The sequence below is a fragment of the Orussus abietinus genome, unplaced genomic scaffold (assembly GCF_000612105.2).
Source record: "Orussus abietinus isolate OABI.00-Male unplaced genomic scaffold, Oabi_2.0 scaffold2, whole genome shotgun sequence".
Classification (NCBI taxonomy): Eukaryota; Metazoa; Arthropoda; class Insecta; order Hymenoptera; family Orussidae; genus Orussus; species Orussus abietinus.
Genome location: NW_019396012.1, coordinates 3,594,037 through 3,617,297, shown reverse-complemented (window position 1 = coordinate 3,617,297; position 23,261 = coordinate 3,594,037).

Sequence of the window (23,261 nt, the reverse complement as noted above, 5' to 3'; positions counted from 1 at the left end):
TATAATCACGACACCACAAGTATGTACATATTCATGACGAGAGTGGAAGAACCGTGACGGACTTGATCGTAAAAATAGAATTCGTAATCTAGGAGTAGCGATACACTAGTGACGATCTCGATTCCTACGCGAGGGGAAACCGAAATTCTCTCTTATCCCAAAAGGGCTAAGACGCAAAGGCTGAAGGAAATGGGATAACGCGTTATTGACGAGCCCCTGGCTGAATCAATCTCATACGGCAAAATGAACTTTCCTCAAAGTATTTCCGTATGAAATAGGTAGCACGGTACATTTTTGTGGTCGATCATACGACCGATTAGTATAAGCGTCCTGGAACGATCTCGAGGACCAATCTTCATGGTGGAGGCGCTTCCGGCGTCGTTTTTCCCTCCTCTTGTATCCTCTGGATATATCTAATGGCATCCAAGCCGGCCAGTGTGAAATCCGTCCCATTTTCTGGCGGTTGTGGCTTAAAGTCTTTAGGGAAGTTGATTATGTTGTTGTCCTCATCGCGTTCGAGTATGATGGTCAGCGTAAGATTCTTGATGTCCTCTTTGTCGATGACCACTTGACCCTTCTTTATTTTATGGACCTCAATTGGTCTCTCGGTACATTCATCGGTGTTCTTTTTGGCCAGCGCATTTGTATGCTTTTGGTTCCTCTTCGATCTCTGGCCATCTTCGGAAGTGCTTCTACGAGGCATCTTCGACCCGATTTTATCCACCTCATCGAAAGTATTTTCATCGTATGACGTGTTCTCTGCATCTTCACATTTTGCGAAACCAATGTCTTTCATCTCGTTTTCTACGTGATCGTGGAACCCACCGGTGTTCCGTTGATTGGTTCTCGATTGTAGACCTCGTCCAATGGTAGAGCCGTCGGTTAAGGCGTCATCCTCTATTCCGGCCTCATTATCTTCCCAATAACCCCACCAGGAACTATCTCGACGTCCCCGGAAATTACAATTTTCTGACTCCTTTGGCTTTGGACCCTGACAGTAGACATCAGAAATGATGTCCGCCTCCTGTTCTCCGTGACCAACGGGACGAATGCATTTCACTGCTCGCGTCTTTCTGCAACCCGGTGAACAAGGTACGCAACCTTGCCAGTCGCCTATCATCCATCTGCAAAAAATATGTACACTTCTTCTATTTCTATCTAACGTCATCTCTGAACGCAATTCCAGGCTCTTGACATTTTTCCCACCTGGGCACACAGGGAGCCTGGTTGCAAGGCCTAACTCTGATTTCTGGTTTCGATATGTTTCTGCAATATATCTCATCGACTTGGCCTCCGATCTTCTCCACGCATCGAGGCTTTGCGACTTGTTCCCCAGGACCACACGGAGCGTTACATCTGGACCACTCTATAAAATCCCAATCAAACTCTCCTTTTCTTGGAACATCTTGCTTAAGTCCCAGGGAGAATTTCAGCGTAACGTTTTCCTTCGGGAAAACCTAGGAAATATTTTTTTTTTTAACGCAATACGATGAACCCAACTGACGTCGATATTTTTAAGTCTACCAGAATGACCAAGTCCTCCGTAATCGGTCCCGGGATATTGAGGGCTTCCTGTTTCGCTCGTATCATGCCAAGCCAGGCCTTTGATCCTGGCACATCGAACATCCCTAAACGGGTACTGAAATAATCGCACTGCGGCTTTATACCCAATACTGTTGCACATCGTCCAATAACTTAATCGGCTCGAAAACGTCATGGACTGCTTACCCGTCGATTAACACATTTTTTGCATTCTTACTCCTAACGACTATTCTTGACTTGGTCGGTTGAGCTTCCTCGACGCGAACGTTCTTCGCACCTGCTGGCACGTCCAAGATCTTCTTTAATCCTGAGAACGTACGCATTCCTTATTTTTTTCCGACCACGCGTGGGTTCATCCAAAGCAAAAATATCGTACGAACGTGTTTGTTCCCCCAGTACCAAAGTTCCTTCCTTCAGAAGACAGGAAGTACTGTCACCCTTGCACACCCCGCATACATCTTCGACTGCCTGAGATTCCATGTCCAGATCGCACGGGATTTCTTTGCAGATCCCACCTATGCAGATATCACGAATTCCTCTGTAACACGTCGTTCCATCGACCACTTTCGGCTTCAAGGATGTCAACAACTTCGTCTCGCTTAGGCAAAAAAGGACGCAAGGATTCTCCGAGGCCTTCAAATCTTAAATAAAAATCATCGTGTTAATTTGGGGCAGCATCCACTTCCACGTACAATTCGGCAAGAACCTCTTTCCTTTGGAAATGCATAGGTCCGAGGTAGATTCTTCCAAAAGCCTACCACCGAAAGAAAAAATTTGTTAGCAAAAATAATCATATTCACAAATAGTCTCTAGCGGAGTTATAAATACAGGGTGATGTTAAAATTGACGACTACGTGTCGAAACGCCCGCTGACTCCGAGCCTAGCTATCGGAGGCCATCTTGATTCATTAATATCCTACGTCCTACATCCTCCTACACGGTGCCTCTGTACCAATCATCGAAGGCGCGATACGATTTGTAATTCTTACTTTCCGGTAGGTTGTATCCCACCCACTGATGGACTTTCCCGTCCTCGGGGAAGATCCAGTCGTTGAATTCTGCGCACTGGACATCCCGAAAGGACGGCGCGCCGATTTCGCAGGGCTGCGGAGATACCAAGACGAGTCAGATCCTCGAAATTCGTATCTGCCGGATTTCTTTCGACCGGACGCTTACATCGGTGGCACATATCTTGTGACGCTTCGCGTTGCCGCGACAATAATCTCCGCCTTTCGATGCCTGGGGATGATTGCATTTCCTGATCGAGGAGGAGACCCCCGAACCGCAGGTCCTGGAGCACCTGCTCCAAGCCGACCAGGGTCCCCAGCCCGCGTCCACTGCCCCGGGTCGTTCTCCGATCATCAAGCACCGCATTTGGTAGCACCACTAAAAAAGCGCCGACCGGTGACAGGGATATTTTACGTTCTCTCGTGCCACGGCTAAACCGGCGGTTCGCGAGCGGAGATTAAATCCCGAAAAAGTAGGATTTTCATCAGTCGGTGGAATCAATTACGCGGAGGTACGCGTCATTCGAGCCGCGAGTGTCGTCCAACGAGCAGGCAATTGTTTTCCTAGATTAGCGGGGTGGAAAAAATGAAAAATAAAGGGGGCAATTAGCGAGGCGAACGAGGGAGCTTCGGCCGATCGGCATTTCCGCTCGTCGCTACAATCTGTCAAAAGGGGGGAAAAGGCAAAGGAAAATTCGCGAGTCCATTTTGCGGAATGACCGTGGTTCTAGGTGAACCTCGGCACCTCGACACGAGCAATTAGAGATTGCCTATTAGCGATGTTCACAGATGAGCAGTTGGTACGCGAACGCGATTGTCGCCAATGCGTGACAATGCGTTTACTCCCGCGCGTACGCGAGCGCTAATGACTTTCGTCCTCGTACACCGTGGCGGATGAAAGCTCTGTCCAAGCCATTAAAACTGTCATGCGAATTCGCGAAATATTTGGATACGAGGCCACGTCGGAGCGCAATTATGTTACACGGAGGAATTCCCCTTTGCCAATGAAAATTCCCTTCCCGTGCGGTCCCATGTGGAGTCTTATGGCAAATCCGACTTGATTGCATCGGGCAAGTGCATTAACGGCACGCGGACCTGTTTGGTTTGCAAATGAGTTCGCAAATAGACCAGTCACGCCGAAAATGAAGTGCCCCGTAGCACCGCTCGATAGGACGTCGAATTCGCGACCAAATTGGATCCGTGGAAGCCCATTTGTCGATATTGCCTAAAAAGCCGAAGGAAACCGTACTTCGTACGTCGTGTACCAAATTTAAACCGCGGGTCGTTTTTCCGTGACATTTTCTTAATTCTACATGGAGGAGGAAAAAAATTAGGACGAGCATTTTTGACGAGAAGCTCGGCGGCAACTTTGCGGAAGATTTAATGAAATTACCCGCTTTTCCCCGCATGCGGTTCCCTCGGCCGGAGGTCTTTTCCCAGAGATGCACCCTTTGCCGGGCACGGCACATTTTAGCGTCTCGCAGGTCTGAAATAAAGGATTAACCGGATTATTAAGCAATTTTTGAAGTAAATTGAAAAGTACGAAATGACCGGAGCCAGGTAGCGAGTGGATAAGGCAGATCTCTGGTCGGCTCGCGCGAGGACTCGAGACGCGACCGCCAGATGGCGTTAACCTCCAGTCTGGAGAAATGGCGGCCCGAGACGCAACGACGTTGTTCGAGAGCGATCGAATGCCTTTTCTATGGAGATTATTCAAGGTAAAGAGTCTAAGTCTTACAATTCCTATATCGCATTGCCGGACGTCTTGTCGATACCGCAATCTACACTGATCGTCCCCGGTGTACATTACACCCGGGAGCATTTCTATCAACGGGAATTGATGATCCTGGGCTTCGTCCAGTAAACATGTTGCCAAGCCGGCCCTAAATCGGAAAAGTGAAACAATAGGGGAACGGGTCCGTGTCCGAAATAGAACTCGAGGAGATAATTCGAATGTTCTTACTCCAAATACAACTTGACATAGCTCTGGGAACACTTGGACCATCTTTTGGTTATGTAAAAATTCCCGGGATGCATCACGGTAGTCTCTATGTAACCGTTTGGATGGATAATTATTCCGGAGCAACCGTTTTCCTCTTCCACGTCGTGAGACATGCCAATTCTGAAAGAATTCAAGAGAAATTCCGTTCCCTGTCGATCGATTCGATAATGAAAATCATACGTATGGCCTATATGATGAGCTATGTGATATCCCGTCTCCAGGCCATTATCCTTCACGACTGCTGCACCTTTTAGAGGGTCGCAAGTCCCGGCGATTGTAGTCATCCCCGTGAAGGCACACAGAGTCTGGGACATACATATTTCTGTCCTGCCGGATTATCGGTCGTTACGCGCGTTTCGACGGAAATCAATTTTCGCGATAAATGAGTCGGTAGAGTACTTGGTCAAGAGAATGGCGCAATCGTGGTGATTCGGGTGGGAATCGTCTCCAGGATTCATCTTCTTTTGCCATTCCTGAAAGTACTTTAAGGTCGCATCGGCGTCTTTGTTCACCGATAAATTCATCTGCAATACGTTATCGGGTTTATAATGGCTCGGTTAAGCAAAATTAATTTAACGACATTCGATAGATTTCTCGCGTCGCTGAGTACATGCAAACGTACTCCGTCTTCCTCTACTTCGAGTCTTATGATTCTAACTATAGCTAGTTCCATCTCCACCCCGAGACTGACGTCATGGAACAGTCCTCCAGCCTGGAATATTAAAAATTACAGAGGATAATTATGCGACATTCGGCCAGGATACTTTTGATTCTACGGTATCATTCAATCGAAACTTCGAAGACGCTTTCGAGCCCGTAATCAATTCGCCCCGGTCCCGAGAGCAATCTCCAAAAACAATTTATCACTATTTCCGAAATCCCAAGGTACAAGAGTTCGAAGTCGCCTAGAAGGAGACGAATCGAGATCCGAATGTAAAATCTACGAGCCGAGGAAATGTACTTCCAAGGATGTCGACACTTGGTAGAACGGAACAGAGTATGCAAACCCAATTACATCCGAATCCATCGACTCGTTGTAACTTTTAATCTACTCACCATGTTAAACAGCGTGAGTATATAATTCTCGACATCAAAATCCTTATGATAGTCCAGCATAGGTTTGTCCAGCACGGCCAGCAGTTCGACGGTGTACGACTTGACTTCGGATTTAGGTTCATTTTTACCAGGTTTGTGATTCGCGGCTCTTTTGGCAATGTTGCGTGCCAAGTTATCGGTGACGTTGCACAATGCATCGGCTTTGGATTGAAATTCATCGGGACTCCGTTTGTAAACGATATGCGGATGTTCCACATCCTTGGTGAAGTCGTGGTCCGCCAGTGGCTCGATCATGTACCAGGATCGTTTGGTTCTGATATATCCGGCCTGAAAGGTCAATGAGAGCTTCACTCTCGAGGTATCGAAATTAATCCTGGACACTAGGGATGGACGACTCGGGAACTCCTTTACCGACGTGCAGCGAAATTAAAGCACTTTACGGAAAATGTGCGTCGGCCATCCCTACCGAACTCGTTCCTAACTCGTTCCTAACTAACAAGACCGTAGCAAGCGGACAGGGCACTGTTCTCGTGGTGGTCTCGAACCGCCCCGTGATAGTGGCACTCGGTGTCCCTGAGCCGTCGTAGTTTCGCACTGTCGAGGAAACCCTCGTCGGTCGCTGGCTCTCCTGGGTCCAGCACTCGTCTTTCCACCACCGCCCCTGGACTCAGTAATCGATGGTTCGGATAGAGCTCGAGATGATGCTCCTCTCCGTCGATCCGCACCCGATAGTGCAGCGCGTCGTCCGGTGTCATGTCCACTCTTCGCCGGCCCTTGTAGAGCGACCGCTTGTAATGATGAGGTATTTGATGGGATACGAATTTTCCGTCGGATTTCACTTTTCGAGGGACCACGATTTCGTAACTACCCTCGGGCTGAGCCTCCCTGGTGTAGCGCCCTGCGATAAACGGAAAAACGCGTCGAGCGAGTTCGAGGAAGCTGACGATTTCTGTTATCGCCACGGTGCGGACCGGCGGTGTAGGCGATGACACTTACCCCGACACTCGACCTTCTCGCCGTCCCCAGCCTCCGCGTGATAACGTACACCGGTAAGAAAATAAAGATATACAAAAACGAGAGGCAGAAATTTTGCCATAATATCGCGGCGCATCAGCGCGCTTCCGCGGCCGCTTGCTCAGCCATAGTTTTTGCTCGAATGTCAGGAGTATCGTGGCGATCGACGTGAAACGGCCTCCTGACAACCCGCGCACACATTTCCGGAAAATATCGATATCCGAACAAAAACGCCTCGACGTATTGTCGCGGACCGCGGACGGATTCGGCCGCGATCGATCTTGTTGCGTGTCGGGACGTTTCGCGACACCGTGACGTGCCGAAATTTGACGTTTTGCCCCCAGCCCCACCCGCGTCCTTATCAAACGCGAGACATGTAACTGCTCTCCGACTGCATTAAACTTGCGATCACTTTTGAAACTTACGTGAAACTCGAACCCAAGACACCTCCGGGGGCTTCTTACGCGATGAAAGTTTAATTAAGTTTCCAACAAATGTCAGTCAAAATTCATCTATACGCGCGTCCCGCCGAAATCTCGCGGGAGGATGCGATATCGAGAGACGAAGCGTCTGACCGATGTACGACAGGAGACTTCGTATTCCACGACAATCGAGAAGTGCATCGTGAAGGATAAAAAGCGCGTTCACTCGGTTTTTAGGGGAGTTCGAAGCCATCGATGTATTCCCCACAATTAGAAAACGTCAGCGGTAAATCGGGAGCGCGCACCGAGACATCGTCCTCATAGTATATGCGCGACGTTATCTCCGGGTACTTTCTGGAGTTAAGCCATTCGTTTCAGAAATGTGCCAGGTCCCGTTGGAAAAAAGGAGCGACCTGCCACAGCGACAAAGAAGCCGGAATAACGGGAGGCGTGCTTTTAATTTTGGTCTATCTGCGTAGAAATATGTTCGCACAGGGACTTGACTTTATTTCGCCCCGGAAACCGCCCGACAGAAAATCCACATCGCGAAACTGTCCCATCGTTCTTAAACTTTTTTTCCGGTTAACAACTCCGACGAGCCAGGAATTGAGTCGAGAAATTAGCCACTGTAACTTATGCAGCGTTCGTCGCTTCGAGCATCGCTAACGACCATAGTTAAGAATCCCGTCGCGGAATAATTTCCCGTGTAAGAACCGTTAAAATGGTCTCGTTTGCGCGAACATTAGGATTCCTTGGTCAGCTGTACGCGTTCCCTTAAAATGCCTCGTCTAGCGGACGAAATGACGGAAAACAGGAAAACTTAGTCGCAAGCGGATCAAGATGCAAATTAATACGCTGAATCCGTCCTCGTCGGTCCGGATTTCTCCAGACCGACTTATTATATTCCGAATGGTATTAAGTCATGCCGAGCGTATTTGACAGAATATTTTAGCAATTCTGAATATTGTTTGAATATCCAGCTGCACCTCGCACAGTATACTCGAGGTGTAGATAAAATTGAGGAATTTTGGTCCGAACCTAACGGAAAGAGTTCTCCAGCTGTTGCGCTTGCCGCCTGGAAAAATCCAACGATCGCGGCCCGAAGAGCCGAGAGAAGGATGCATAGATAACGTGGATTACCGAGTTGGGCCGTCGTTGGGCGATATCAGATCGCAATGCCCGAACCGCCTGTATTCTCCACCGAGGGCAGCACAAATGCATTCGCGCGAGCCAGCCCATAAGGAATCTCTCAACTCATCGCTATATTATTTTCTATGGGAGCCTTTCTCGGGACTGCCCGGGACGGCCGGGACGACCGCCGTATCTTACCGTTTCCTAGCGTGGTGCATCGCCGGTGTATTATAGGCGAATCTGAATTTCCTCCGGAAAAAGAGTTTAAGTCGGCTATCGTTGCAAATATTTATTGTGGCAGAATAAATATTTCAGAGCGGTGGAATATAATCTTCACGGGTTGTTTGTTAAAGCGGTCATTGTGAGCGATCGATAAAAACATAAAACGGGAAAACGGTTTCCCTGGTCAGTATTTTCCTTCCGAAGAAAGTTTTATTCCAAGAGCCCTGGAACGGAAGTTCCGACATTGCACAATGCCTACATTTTTTGCAACCGAAGACCTGCTGGGTTAAAAAAGGAGCAGCCGAGCACATAGGATACTGCTAACGATTCCTTCCTCTCTGTAGAAAAACGCCCTTTCGGTTTAATACACAACTCTTGCAATCGGGTGCGTCCGTACCTGCCGCTGTTCACGTTTTTTTCTTTCCTGCCTTTAATGAGCAAATATTTCATAACTACGCGTTCCATAATCGCGGAAAATATTATACAATATAATTACGGAGCCATAACTCACTTCTGATCAAAATCTCGGCTATCCCCGCCGTGCTTGCACGACGATGCGAATCAACGTCGCTGCACGGTAGAAAGGCTCGGTCTCGATAAGGAATAGTGGCGGTGTAACGAGAGCGGGCAAAGGGGAGGAATATTATCAGAGAAACGCGGTCTCTAATGCGAGCGGGACGTTGATTTATCTCGTCCCCTTTTTAGGCGGGAAATAAATGTGGGTCACGAAGTGGCGGGATGAAGACGCTCGTCTGCCAGGACTCGGGCGGACGATACGAGGAAGGAGTCGAGAATAAGGAGCGGAAACGCGATCCCCGGGAAATAGTCTCCGTTTCCCCGAGATTTGTACGGCCATTAAAGTTCGTACGGACACCGCTCCGGAACTTTATGCGGTAATTTTCGGTCGCGAGATCCGCTGCCGCAGAGTTGACCGGAAGGTCCAGGGCAGTTCGTTTGAAAGCGGCTCTTCGTTTCGGAGGCGAGCGCACGATTATCGAGACTCGAGCCGAACTCGATAACGACTTTCTTCGTTTCGAGTTAGTGCAATGAAAATATATTCGATTACCGACTCTCTCTCTCTTCGGTCCGATTTCGATAGGAGGGAGAAACGAGATGAGTCCGAAAATGGGTCGTCGCAGGAAGGGCGGAAAGGGCGCCAAGGGAAGGTGAAGTCTTCGGAGCAAACACGCCAAACCTGGTCTCATGCCCCATTAAGCTGCGCGAAAGGAGAAAACGAGGCAAAAACGGAATGTCGGAAAGAGAGCTAGACGGGGAGAAAAGCACAAAACCGGAGACACGTTTAATGCTTGATTTGCGAAGGCCGAGCTTTTTGCCGGTTAAGCCTTGCAGCTCGTTCCGGTGACTACCAAAGTGCTTACCATCGGTGCTTTCGGTCTTCCATTATCACGGACCATTACCGAAACTTGTCTGCGGGCCGTGGATTATTCCAAATGGTTAAATGCTCGGGCGAGAATCACGGGGCGTTGTTAAAATCGTCTGTTCGTTGAATTTGATCAGAAAAGCCACGGGCCGTTTTCGATTCGTCCCCCTAATGAAATACCGAGTCCAGGGACCTCCGCAACTTCGCGCACCCTGGTCCAATTGGTGTAACGTGTCCAGGGAGAAATTTAGTTTATAATGTCCGGGACCCGGAGACCGATCGGAACGCAGACAGGATACATTTACTCATTAAGGTCCCATGGCCTTCCGGTTGTAGGGCCTTGATCCTTCATTAGAGGCATGTCCTGTCGGGTGTGATCGAGTTACCCGGGTGGGCGTGGCGTTCAAAATTAGAGGGGACACCATTTTCGAAAATTTGAGGAAACTCGAGCTCGCCCCCGACGATCGAGCTCGGCGCTTACTTTCGAATAAAAAATCATCCCACGCGAAGTCACGGCCGAAACAACGAGCAATTTAAACGGGGGCAAACGAGATTCGGAAAGTGCATTAACGCGCGATACGGAAGCGACTCGATTTCCCGCAAGCCGAAGGCTTCCCCATGAATCCATCCGAAAAATTGCAGCTCTCGGGATTACAATGCACAAGGGTTCCCTCCTGTTCCTTCTTACGTTTGCGCAGTAAAATGAATTATTCCTCTCCCTTGTAAATAATGCATTTCGGTTAGCATTTTATCCTCCAACTTGTCCGTTATTCATTCGCAGCGCACTCCTCCGTGCAGGCGTTACGGGCGCTTACTTATCTCGAGGCTGAGCCTCCCACGCCGAACTTCTTCCGCGATCAGATCGTCCCAAAAAAGCAGGAAAAAGAGGAAACGGAGAGATTTCCAGGGAGGAAAGGGAGAAAGAGAGGAGAACCCGAGCTGCAAGGGACAGCCGAGCCCGATATCGATCCGCGATGCGCTTTCGCCGTTTCGACCGCGAAGACCTTAGAGCTCGGCCGGCCAATGGGAACCGACGCTCGTCTTTTCGGCGCAATCGTGCCGCGACTCTCCTCCTTTTTGGCCGGCAACCAGCCTAGTTGCCCGCTCATTTATTACCGCCACCCAATAAACGGGACCGCGATCAAGTATCGCGTTTCCGGGATTTTTTCCGCGCAATCGGGACGGCTCTATGGCCCCCTGTGCCTCTTACTTCGACAAAATTGCGGGGACCCGAGCACCGGTTTTTGCGAGAGCATACATTCGCGTGGTCGTTGGTCGTATCTCATCGGCCGTATCGCGGGGGCGTAAGTGATCGATGTTGAAGGCGTTTCGTCCCGCGAGCTCCACTCTTGCCGCTCCACCTCGTTGCCCTCTGTGGTAATTACCTCGGTCGCGAGTAAACGCTGGGTAAACAGCCAGAGCCCGACTCCGCGGCAGCCCGCCCGCATTTCGTTTACCTTATCTGTCCGCTGCGTTATGACTGCACCCACTCGCCCGCCCGCTGCTCCCGCGGAGCACCCCGGAAAGAGCGCCGCATTTGTTTGCTTTTTCCCGTCGCCCACCTGTCGTTACGAGCAAACGCCGCGATTACCGGCACCTCCGCTGGTCGATCGAACGGACGACGCGTCGCCGAGAACATCCATGGAACCGGATCCGTTGCGCCCTTTCGGACAAATCCCCTCGAAAAAAGAGCGGTCCGATCCGGTCGGAAGGGCGATACGAGGGTGCCCGACGGAAGGACTCGTTGAAACGGTCGCTGGTTCATTCTCAATTGATCGACCGAAGTGCCGCGCCTCGAATTCCCGGGATTTTTTCACCTCTTTCCGTGGACAGATCCAGGGGATCTTCGCGGTTGCAGAGTGCACCCGTGCGATCGGTGATTAATGACGGCGACACTTCCCGAATCGATACGGTCGCGAGTTGTACTCTCGAAAGAAAAAGTCGATAAAACCGCCCCGGAGCTGGTAATTGCTCCGAGCAAACGCGCGGGAGGTGGCCACCGTTATTAATCATCTCTCTAAGCTAATGTCCGTCGAGAGCTATTCGAAACGCGTCGCGCACGCGAGTACGCGTATTCCGAGCGTGCAGGCAACGCGGAGCCGAGTACTTGGACGCACCTGCACTTGCCCCGAGGAGGAGGACCTCGTTCGAGGGAATCGTCGGAAAAAATTCGCCACTTAGGAGAATCGCGAAAAAATGTAAATTTTCACTTCGCGCGACGTACCGGCGGTGCAGGGCGCGCAGTCAACGAAATTCGTCCCGACGAGATTCGGATGCGCGTACCGCGGAATGCCATTAACGAATGCGGGAATGGCGGCCCATTGTTTGCAGGTCGGATAAGCTCGATAAGTCGGAGGCATCGATTTATTCAATTAGCGCGTTCGTCGAACCGTCGAAACGCGCGATTAATGGCCCGCCCGAGTGCGCTTATGAACGTATCCGCGTAAAACGCGAAAGGAACCTTCGTCGGGACACAACGGACCCGGGCGGGGAGGAGCGTCCGCTCGGTGCATTATGTCGGAATATGAAACACAGAGCGGCCGCATTATTTACAGGGGGCGAATATTGCAGCGGCCAGTAGCGCGTCCCGGTCGTCCCTTCTCGACGGGGGAAACCACCGCGAACGGACGTTTCCTTTCGCGATAAATCACTCGGTGGCGTTTCGCGGTCTTCGCGTTCGCGTTAATGCATGCCCGTCCCCTCCGCTGGTAAACGTTGCACGAATCGCGTCGTTTACGATCGCGTCCTTCGGTGCGTCGGTGATTTAAACAATTTTTAACCTCCCGGAGTCTCTCCTCGCGCGGATCCATTATCAATGGTCTCGAGGAGCTAATGGAAGGTGCACCGATTGGCTAATGGATCCCAGGGCGCGCGATTTATCCGGGGAACCCGACGGTCCGGGTACGCGTGCCATTACGTCGTGCTCGAGACTCCTTACGAGCGTCTCGGGACTCGTGCACGCAATTATGCGTGCGCGGAGGCACTTCGCACCTGGCCGCTCAAGTACGGGCGCGGACGAGGGCAGAACTCGATTAAATTTGTCGGCGGGTGGCACAGCGGCGGCACGAATCCGCGTCGCGGGTACGTACGTGCCCTCGCGTCGTCACCGGCTCGCGGTGTGTCGCGTAATTAATAAGACCGGGAATGAGTTTCCTGCCGCGTCGCCGTTAAATCGCTCAGTTTAAAGAGGCCATTGTTCTCGCAAGACGGGGCCGTATTTTCTTTGTCGAGACTAGGATTTCCCTTTCCTTCGCTTTCGCGCTTTGACTTACCTCGACGCCGCTCCCGGGTAGCGCCTTAGGGGGTGCAATACAGAGTCGACGTCTCCCGCGGCGCCGACGAGCGTGCTTCTGCCGCCCCGGCCAGGGCCGAAACCTCCGGTTTGATTTCGAGGAGAGCGCCCTTTGTCCCGCCGCGGATTCAACGGACCCCTCGAAGCGGACGGAACACCTCGACGATGTACGGTCCCGCGGCGTCGGACTTTTTCGATACGACTTCGATCGGGGTTGTCGATTTCTTCTCGTCGTTGGAACGCTCGCCGCGGTTCCGACGATCCCCGACTCGGTTTTATTTCCTTCGACGGCTACCCTAAAGAATGGCCCGGTGGAAACCGAGTCGCGGGTACGCCCAGCCGTGCCGACGAAGACGTTCGGGAATGGAGTGGAGCCTTCGCGTCGACCATTAAAATTTATTTCCACTCGCGGCTTCCCGTTGCCGCGGCTGCATCCGGAGTGCCCGGAATCGAACGCATCCGAATAATCTATTACCGCTGTTCGAATAACCACTTGTGGCGAATAATTCGACTCGAGTCGGGCCATTGGTCGAGGAAGCGAGAAGAGAGTGGAAATGTCCCGGCCGGTCTCTGGCATCGGGCAATGAAGTACTCGGCACGAGGGCGTGGAACGCGTTCAGCGAATTTACATAAAGTAAGTTGCCTCCACTCGACGGCCTACCACTCGGCGAGCTACCCCTCGACGAGCCACCCCTCGGCTCAGCCGACGTGCTCCGCACTTCCGAAGGTTGTTCATCGCGCGGCATTGTAATTACGGGGCTGCGCGATGCCGGGACGACCCGCTGCTAATTTTTACGCGATACCGATTACATCGCCGGGTTTCCCCACCCTCGCATTATGCGGAGATGCGGATCCCCGAAACGCGATACAACGGAACGGTCTAACGGATTTCACCGACCCTCCTGGCCGACGCGTTGGATCGGATGCGCGCCCCTGGCGACGTTTCTTTCGCGTTTCAGCACGCGAAGAAGTGCCTTTCGCGCGATAGACTGGGGCGACGGGGGGCGCGGCCACTTTAATTGCAGCGAAAGAGCATCGGACTGGACGGGGCCGCTCAGGGCTTCCCCGTAATTAACGACTTTTATAACGCTGAACTTCGGAATTAAACTCGGCTTTCGGTAGCTTTGACGTCGAGCCAGACGGTCGCGCGGAAACTCGCTGAAAATGGCCCGTTCGTCGGGAAAACGCAACCGCCGTCCTGCCGAGGACGATCTGGCAGGCTTGGGAAAATAACGATTACTCTGAAATTTGTCGACGATGCGACGACCGTTCGTTTCCGTCGCTCTCGATGGCAATTTTGATTCGACTTCGTGGCAAATCGTGGGGTCTCCGTCGGGTCGGTGGATGGTCGCGAAGTTCCTTCGGCACGGAGGCGTCCTAAAATTAGCACCCTTTTTCCGTAAATTTCACCCGACACCCGGTAATCGCGGCAAAGGGAGGAGCTTCGGGGGCGCGAGAGGGAACGTCTGAAATATCGAAGCTCGACCGGATAGGGACCTTTTATCCGAGGAAAGTGCTTACCGCATAGAAATCCGAAACCCACGCCGACCTCACCCTTCGATCTCGCCACGCGCTCGAATTCACCTTCGACCCTTTTACGTTCGAATTTCGCGACGAGAAACGAATAGCCCCGGAAGGTACCTTGATTAACAACGAGCGGAAGCACGGCCCCTTGCCCTGTTTATTCGAAAGTCGTCTCCCGTGGAAATAAATTTCCCCTCCAAAAAACGTGCTCGACGAAGCTCGGCGATTCCGGGCCACCGCCCCGAGCTAAGAAGCGAAATTCGATCGACTCCGGCCCGGCTCCCTCGCGTATGGAAATTTTAACAAAATCTACTCCGTCCATCGATGTCCGCGTGGTCCGCGGGGCACCAATTCCCTGACGAGATCTCGATGGGAGTCCGAAATAAATATCGAACGCGGGGACAGAGGGACGGCCACTTTAACCCAGCCCCATCTTCCGACTTCTCATGTAGATAGATGGTAATTTCGGCAAACACGGCGTTACTTGCATTTTAGATTTCCCAGGGAATTGCCGGTCTCCGGGGGTCTCTCGACGGCCCGGCGGCGTCGCGCCTCGAAGATCGGTGCCCCGCCGACTTCCGCTCCCGGGAGAATCCCTCCGCGCGAAAGTCTCCCGGTATATTCTCCGCCGGTTTCCGCTCGAATAACACGTAAGCGTATTCGCCGGGAACGCTCCCCTGATACCTCGGGAATGGGAGTCGAGTTCCTTTACTTTTACCTGCCGTTCCGAGTCCGAGCTAATGGACCGAGGATGCGAAGACCGGAAACGCGACGGCTAATCGACGCCGAATCGCATCGCGGGACAAAATGTTAAAAAACCGAGCGAGTTTGGTTTTGCGTCGATAACCGAAGGTTACGCAACGTTACCCGGAAGCGCTGCATTCGGACTGCGAGCAGGGAAGGGGCAAGTGACGTAACGAAAGAGTCCTTTGACACGGGATCCGCACCTGGAATCTGAAAGAGTCGACGCGTATATTTCTTTAAGGATGTACCCGGCATCGGAGACATTAGGGGCAGAGAACCCCTCTTTGGAGGACGTTCAACGTTCCTTCGGCACCTTTTCCATCGCTCCCTCCCGGTAATTAGCGGAGGAAGACGTAACTTCCCACCAGCCCTTTTCTCGGCAGAAGTTGCGCGCTTTGCATTCGGTCGGGTTCGATGACGTAACGGATAGGTACTCGGTAGTCGTGAGTGCGTTCGCGATTCCGGTCACGAGCTCGGTTTACGTGACGACTCCGCCACGGTTGCACCTACTGCCGTTTCGAGGTTCGCCTGCCGATAATGAAGACATGCAACCGTTCCGAAGAGAGACTAATCCATAAATGATTGGCCCTTTGTGAGCCCTCTGTGCCCCTTTTCGCGCCGGACGATCCTAATCGACGACGACGTTAATACTCGACGTTCTTATCATTTTTCATCGGACTTCCCCGTTTCGCGCAATTTCTCGGCTACCTCGAACGAGGCATACGTGCGCCCGGAAGATGAATGTACGACGCGCGAGAGGTCGGAAATCGAGAAGCGGATTCGACGAATTATTCGCCGCCGATGACCAGACGACGGATCGACGACTCCGAGCGATAACGTTTCGGTCGCGTGACAAAAGTTACGGGCGACGATCTCTCTTTTCTCGAGCGAAATTCAAGGGGAACGTCAAAGGTACGTTCGTCGCCTCCCTTCGGGGGAGGAAAGTCGCGTTAGCGTTCGTCTTAAGCACCGACGACGAGGTCTTGACGCCGCGTCGTCAAACTCGAGCCTCGTGCAGTCGCCGACTTCTTCGCGAGGTTTATCGGGTGGAAAATTGAAGGAAGTCGAGGCCGATATAAGTCGGCCGTTCGACCGCGCACTGGCGACACGCAGACTTTGACGGATTGCCCCGTCAGGGGGGCGCGGGAAACGATCGAACAAAACCTCTCGTTTAACGCTCGCGACGGAAGGATGGCACCCGATAACGTCGGCGAGACTCGTCGAGTTCGGAGACATTGATTTCTCCGGCGGGAATCGCCCGTCCTCGTGGACGTACTCGTTCGACGCTGCCGGCCGCTAAGGGGCGAAATCGCGCGTGCAGTTTTATCGGACAGAGAGGGTGGGCGGGAAGGGACAATATCGAAACGCCTCGCTGTTACCATTGGGGCTTACTATCGCGGGCGCACGCTCGCACCGTATAATGGGCTACGGGGGAGTAAACCTTATCGGGCGTTACGCGACCCGATAAGAGGTTTTCGTTCCGACCGAGAGCGACGGAACGATATGCACGCGCTCGGCCCGGCTCGGGTCGACCTGATGATGACGGATCACCCCCGATTATTCCGCGCAATTTATCTCATCGCCCCCGCTGTACCACCGGCCCGCGGGACCGGCCCTAGGAGAAACGGCCCCCAACGCTTAAGTAATTAGCCCGGGTGCAAGTAACCTCGTTAAAGGAGTAGCAAGTTGGGCGGACAGGGAGAGTCCGTCCCGGGATCGGGCGCACCTGTACGCGCATCGTTTCCACTCCGAGAGCACCTAGGCCGACCCGGTGCCCACCTGTGCTCCTAGACGCCGATCGGCGATACGGGGAGGGAACTCCCTTTGATCGATGGCCCGTAATGCCGCGCACGCACGCCGACCCTCCCCTCCTGTTTCGTTGTCCGAATCCACGAGTTATCTCGGGGGGGGGGGGGGCGAAACCGAGGCGGACGAGCGAGAGGGTTGCCGACCTCCGATCGTTAGACCGGAGCGTATCCTGGTTTCCTGGTTTCCTCGATTCGTAAGACTTCGGCCTTGGTCGTGGGACTCGCGACCGACTTTGTTAAAAATCCTCGCCGGTCGAGGTCGTTTATCATGCGACGGCGATTTAATTAAACGCGTCTTAATTTCCGTCGTCAACGAGCGGAGCCGCCTCGGTCGCGGAAGTCCCGCCGTTTGTCAGAAAATTGCGGAAGTTGGGAGTTAAAGCGGGTGGAGCCGGCGACGGCGTGTCCCTATCCGCTCGGCATCTCCGCGGGCGTTAAGTGCAACATGAATCAGGGTTTAGAGGTCCGATTTCCGAGCGCGCGTTCCGTATAACGCCGCGATATCTGTTTAAGGCAACGATCAAAGCCATTGTCGGTTCGCGGGCCCGCGAGGGGCGCAAAGTTCGACGGGGCGGAGCGAGGAAACGAGCCGGGATTTACGGGGTACCGAGCCGCGTTGGGTGGAAGTGCCTCCTTCGTTGTCTCTTTGTAACGGCGTCGCGTTGCAGCGTCGCGGTATAAAACCCGTCCCGCTATATTCACGGTAACGAGTCTCTCTCCGCGGGTCCCGCCGAGATATCTGTATCGTTGAGTCCCGCAACGCCGCGTTGCTCCAGTACTTAGGGCACCGAGGCCTATAAATTACGAGGCGATATATTTTAACGCCGCAAACATATTCGGACCGCGATGGATACCGCTCGCGGGGTCGACGATGCAACGAATCGGCCGCCATTTGGTCATTACGTTTTTCGCCTCCAAGGTATATAACTCGAGAGTCGCCGAAAACTCCGATACTTCGATGGATGGACGAAATCCGACCGCGCAAACTTATCTTTTCGGTGCGAAGTCGTACGTCAAACTCGTAGTCCTCTGCGTCGGGATTTTGCTCAGGCCGCGGTTTTCGAGCGAGATCGTCCTTGAACGAAAGAATCACCGATTTATCCCCGGAAATTCCGGGAACGTCGGAACGGAATAATTTTACGCCGGGATGGCCAAGGGGGACTCCTCCGTACGTAGGTACTTCGCATGTAATTTGACGAGGAAAGCGGAAATCGGTGATCCGAAAAGGTGCGCTTTCAGAGTGCTCCCGCGATGAAATCTCCTCGGAGGTACACGCGAGGAACTCCGTATTACCCAGAGATGCACCCGCTCGGATTCGAGTTACTCACGAGATTGGTACGTCGCGACATAAAGCGGAAGTTGAAATTTGATTGAAAGTTTCCGCGCGCGCGTTCCGCGAATGCCGGAATCGCGAGGGCATTCCGATTCGATTTGCAGTCGGCGAAGTGTTTGGAGCCGAATGGAATCGCAGCGGTTGCCCGGCCGGTCGTCGGTCAATTAGTTGCGCGTTACGTGTCATTAATCAGTCGAATAAGCGATGACTCCCACGTCGAGGCCTGCATTTCTCTCCGCTCCGTTCTTCCCTCCGGGCTCTGAAAAGCGGGAACTTTGCACTCGGGAAATTCTCAGGGAGAAACGGAGAGACGAAGCCTTTGAGCCGGCAAGACGTGAAAAATATAAGACGGCGAGATTCATCCGGCACCGGGAGCGGTGCATTACGCGAGTTAACTGGCCCCTTGACCGATAGATCAAAGTCCTCTCGCGGGTTCTCCGAGATCGCGCCTTCCCTCCTTTGGGCGATTCGCCCCGAGCGGGAGCAACTTTGTTCTCGGGCGGGGTGAAGGGTTCGCCGTAAACTGGCGAGAATCGGAACCGATCTCGGGCCTCCCAAGAATTGGACGCTTCGTTCCATTGCCGAGTGTCGGTTGAATTTGAGACCTTTCACAGAGGGAATTCCCCTTCCAGCCACGGCTGCACTTCCTGATTTACGCCACCCCTTTATCGACTTGCTCCAGATTCTTGCGAGCACATCTTCCAGAGCGGAATTCGCTGGCACATTTTAAGGTTCGTGAAAAATGATTCGCATAACTGCGTCGTAAGGCCGTACGTCTGGGACATGTGCCACGAGCCTTCGAGATAGCGGAGCCCGGCGCGATTGTTAAGCGACGTTATCTCCTCGGAGAAAGGAAACGGCGCTATCTCCGGGGAAACGAATGCCCCGTCGACACCTGTTTTACGGTTTCCTTAATTCCCGTAGATTTCGACTTTTCTGGTTGTTCCTCGCGCCGCGGCCCGACCACGCGATGCATAGATTTTCCATGGAAATTCCGGAGGGGTGCCCGCGCTTCTCCGGGCGGAATCTATCGCGCGTAAAAGCGCATAAGAATGCGGCACGCAGCGCGCAATAAATGGGGCAATAACGCAGCTTCTACACGGGAGCTATTTCCCCGCGCATTATACAATGCAAGGTCTTCGGGCGGGCTCTATGATCGATAAATTTTTGACGAGTTGCGTCACGGGGCGCACGCACCCGCCCCTCGGCGTAACGTTCCGAGGGTCGTACGGATGGAAAATGCCCTTAATCGTCGTCTTGCTTCGAGTCGGTTGGATAATATTTGCCACGGTCCGCTGCGAGTTCTTGGGTGTCCTCAGCTGCAACCCAGGCTTTACGATATATGCCCACGGCATTATATCCCATAATCTGATCACCGGTGACCACGACTGTCCGGTTCCATTGCAGGGCGGGTGCATCCATGTGCACCGGCCGCCATTACCGGGAGTCGGGTTCGATCATCTTCAAGAGGAACGCACACGAGCGAAACGCGCGGTTTCTCGGACTTATCTTTAAAAGGACGTTCCCGGGAGAACTCCGAGTCGTTAGCTTCTTCGAGATTCTTTTTCTTCCCCTAGGATATGCGCCGCGGTGGTCCCAGGTGCACGCGTAATAACGAGTTTCGGAAATGAGAACTCTCGACGTAGGTAACGAGGACGTTAACGGGCGTAATCAGCTATCGAGGACGCGGCTGCTCGGAAGAGGGAAGCGGAGAGGGAGGAAATGTATTTATTTAGCCGAAAAGGGGACAGGATCGTCGGGGGCGCGACCACGCGAAGGAAACGATGGAGACGCCGGATTTCTTCCGAAACGATTCGAGGGGAGCAGGAAGGAGAGGAAATCGAGATGGCAAATCGCAAATGACGGTCCACTTAAGGATGGCACCCCTTAAGCCGCAACCCCCATTTGTTCGAGGGCCAATTTCTCCGAAAGGGGGTACCTTCTGCGGGCTTCTCTAACAAATGAGACCGCCCTCGTCGCGCTTCGTGCATATATTCGCCGGGATCGCGACTTCTCTAAATTCGATCGCCTTCGGCAGTCGTTTCGGAGGTCTGCGGTGTCCCTGCGCTCGTCGCCGGAGTCGAGACGCCGATGCTTCGGGCGTAAGGACGTAATCTCGCGATCGAAAAAGCACCCGGAGCGAAAATGCTCGGAAGGAGCGATCGATGGAAACGTTAACCGGTGGGATTTCGTGACACGAAGCAGGAACGCCTGGACGCGGCATACGCGGTGGATATATCGCCCTGCGATGACCGACCCTCGGTATTAACCCCGCACTAACCGGCTAATATACTATGCCGTTTGATCCGCCATATATTGTCAGATCCTATCGAAACCCACCGATAATTGAACCGTTGATCAATCAGATTTATGCATAGCTTGATGCGGACCTCGGCGAATTTACACACTTTGCGTGCAACGCCGACGTTTCGTTGGCCCGCTGTTTGCAGAGCCCGGCCCCGTCCGGTCTCGTTATGGGTTCCATGCGGCACGAAAGGCGGTACCATCGAATCTTGGTGATAGAATTACGCGTTCGGTAATTCGGCGCGGCGTGCATTATGCCCAAAGGCATTTACTTTCGGCTTTGATTTGCCGGCTCCACCGCGGGGCCGTTAATATCCCGCCGGAAATTCGCCGAAAGCTTTTCGAATTTACGCGGAAGTTTAATGGGGCAATTAAGAATTACGGGTACGATTAAAAGTTAGGGGCGTTATTAAAAATATTTAAGTCTCCCCGGGACGAACGCGGTCGGGGAAGGGATAGGAGCTCGATCCGGAGGCCGAGGAAGGTGAAAAATGGAGAAGCCTCCCGACGTCCTGAAAAATAATTAGCGGGATCTGAGTGACGTATTAATTAAAGCGCACTTGCCTCGCTCGGCCGACTGCGCTTTGGCCCCGCGTCGAGGGAATCCGCATCGCCCCTCGCCTTTGTGATATTAATATTAATCACCCCCGCCATCGAGCGCGTACCTCCGGGACGCGGAATGTATCTCGCCGGGGCACCGATGCGTCTCTATGAGGAAGTCATACGTAACCTCCGGCAATTTTCCCTTATTTTCTCCGTTCTCTTCCGCGTGGCTTCCATCCACTTTTTCCCGTCTGTCACCTCCTCGCTCTCTCTTCCTTCCTTAACCCGCGACAGAGGCTGCAATTTTTCTCCCACTCCCTCGGGACCCGACTCGCCAAGGAGGCATGTTCCACTTAGCTCGATGCTTCCATAAAACAATTAAGCCAGACATCCCGGCCATTTTGCCTGATGAAAATGCAATTCGGTGGAGGGACAGCTTTCGCGAGAGACTCGCCGAGTTGTACGACTAAATGGCGCGACGGAATTAATCGACCTCGGATAGATAGTGGAACCATATCAAAAGCGTTGGCAGTGGAATTTTGTAACGTGGCTCGAGACCCTTCTTAAAAACCGTAATGGTGGCCCGAAGAAAACCGAAATCAAGGCAGAAAAACACGACGCTCGTTAACTCTCATGTTTCGGCCAATTTCTCGCTTCCCTTTCGATAAAACGTTGGTATGCATAATTGTTCGGCCACGAATCGGGAAGATGGAGAAATAGAGTAGTGGAGAAGAAAGGGGGATAAGTTACTCAACGAGGTCTTCGAGGAAAGGAGAAATAACGAATATTTTATCGCGACGTTCGACAGGGGAATATTATAACGTAACAATTATGACATCCGTAGCTCGCGGGGGAACTTTCAGGGAAAACGGAGACAACTCGAGTCAACAAGAATTTCAAGCTGAAATAACATGGCTTATGCACACTCATTAAACCCAAATTCTAATTGCTCACTTTCCTTTGCCAGTTCTTTTTTCACTTCAACGTGGGTTTGGTACACATAATTATACGTTCGCGAGGGCCGGAAGACGGCAGGAAAAGGAAGAGGGAGGAAAGTGCAAAGGGTGAAATTTCAGAACGTTCCCGACTTGACGTAATTCCATTAAAATACAGAGGCTGAGTAAAACCGTGGCGATCCCGGGAAGTCGTAATAACGAATTTTTTCGACCACGATTTCGGTTCGGCGCGGGGAGGAATTGCGAGTTCTCCGAAAGGCGCGTAATTTCCTCGCGGTCCGAAAATACGCTCCCCCGGGAAAGTTCCTCGGTAAAGAAGGAGGAGGGCCGGGGGACTCGGGGAGCCCTCGTCTAAGGGTATTGTTTCCACCCGGGGAAAAGAAGCGTTTTTACGTCGGCTTCCCCGTACAATGAAAGTCATTGTTTGTTCGTTTATTCGGAACAATGGTGCGCGGAATAACTAGTGACGTGTCGCGGAACAATTCCGGGCCGACGCGCGTCTCGCGTTTCTTGCACCGCGACGCTCCGGACGGCGTAAGGAAAAAGGTTTTTCTCCCTTCCGGGAGAACTTGTACGGAAATACCACCAGGCTCCGCGAGGCTTTATTCAAAGACGCGGTTCGGTGTCTCGCGCGGGGAGAAAACCGGAGAAAATACGCGAGATAAATTTTGGATGTCGGACCTCGTAAGTAAGCGCCCCGCGCCCACCTGCCTGCACCGAAGTTTGCAAGTTAGATTTCGAACGCGACGTGTATCCTTGAGCACCCGCGTGCCTATAAATCCCTCAAAAAAGATGAAAGGATTCCTCGGGGGACGCGTGGCCCGGAAGGGGAAACGAATTAATCGGCCGATGGCGCCCGCGTAAAAAGTAGCCCATGCGGGAGGGAAGGCGGACGGTTTTACGGCGACTCGGAAGGGAACGGGGCTCGTTCTCCAAAGACGATCGGGCTCGCGCTGTAACCGAAGCGCTCTCTCGTAAAG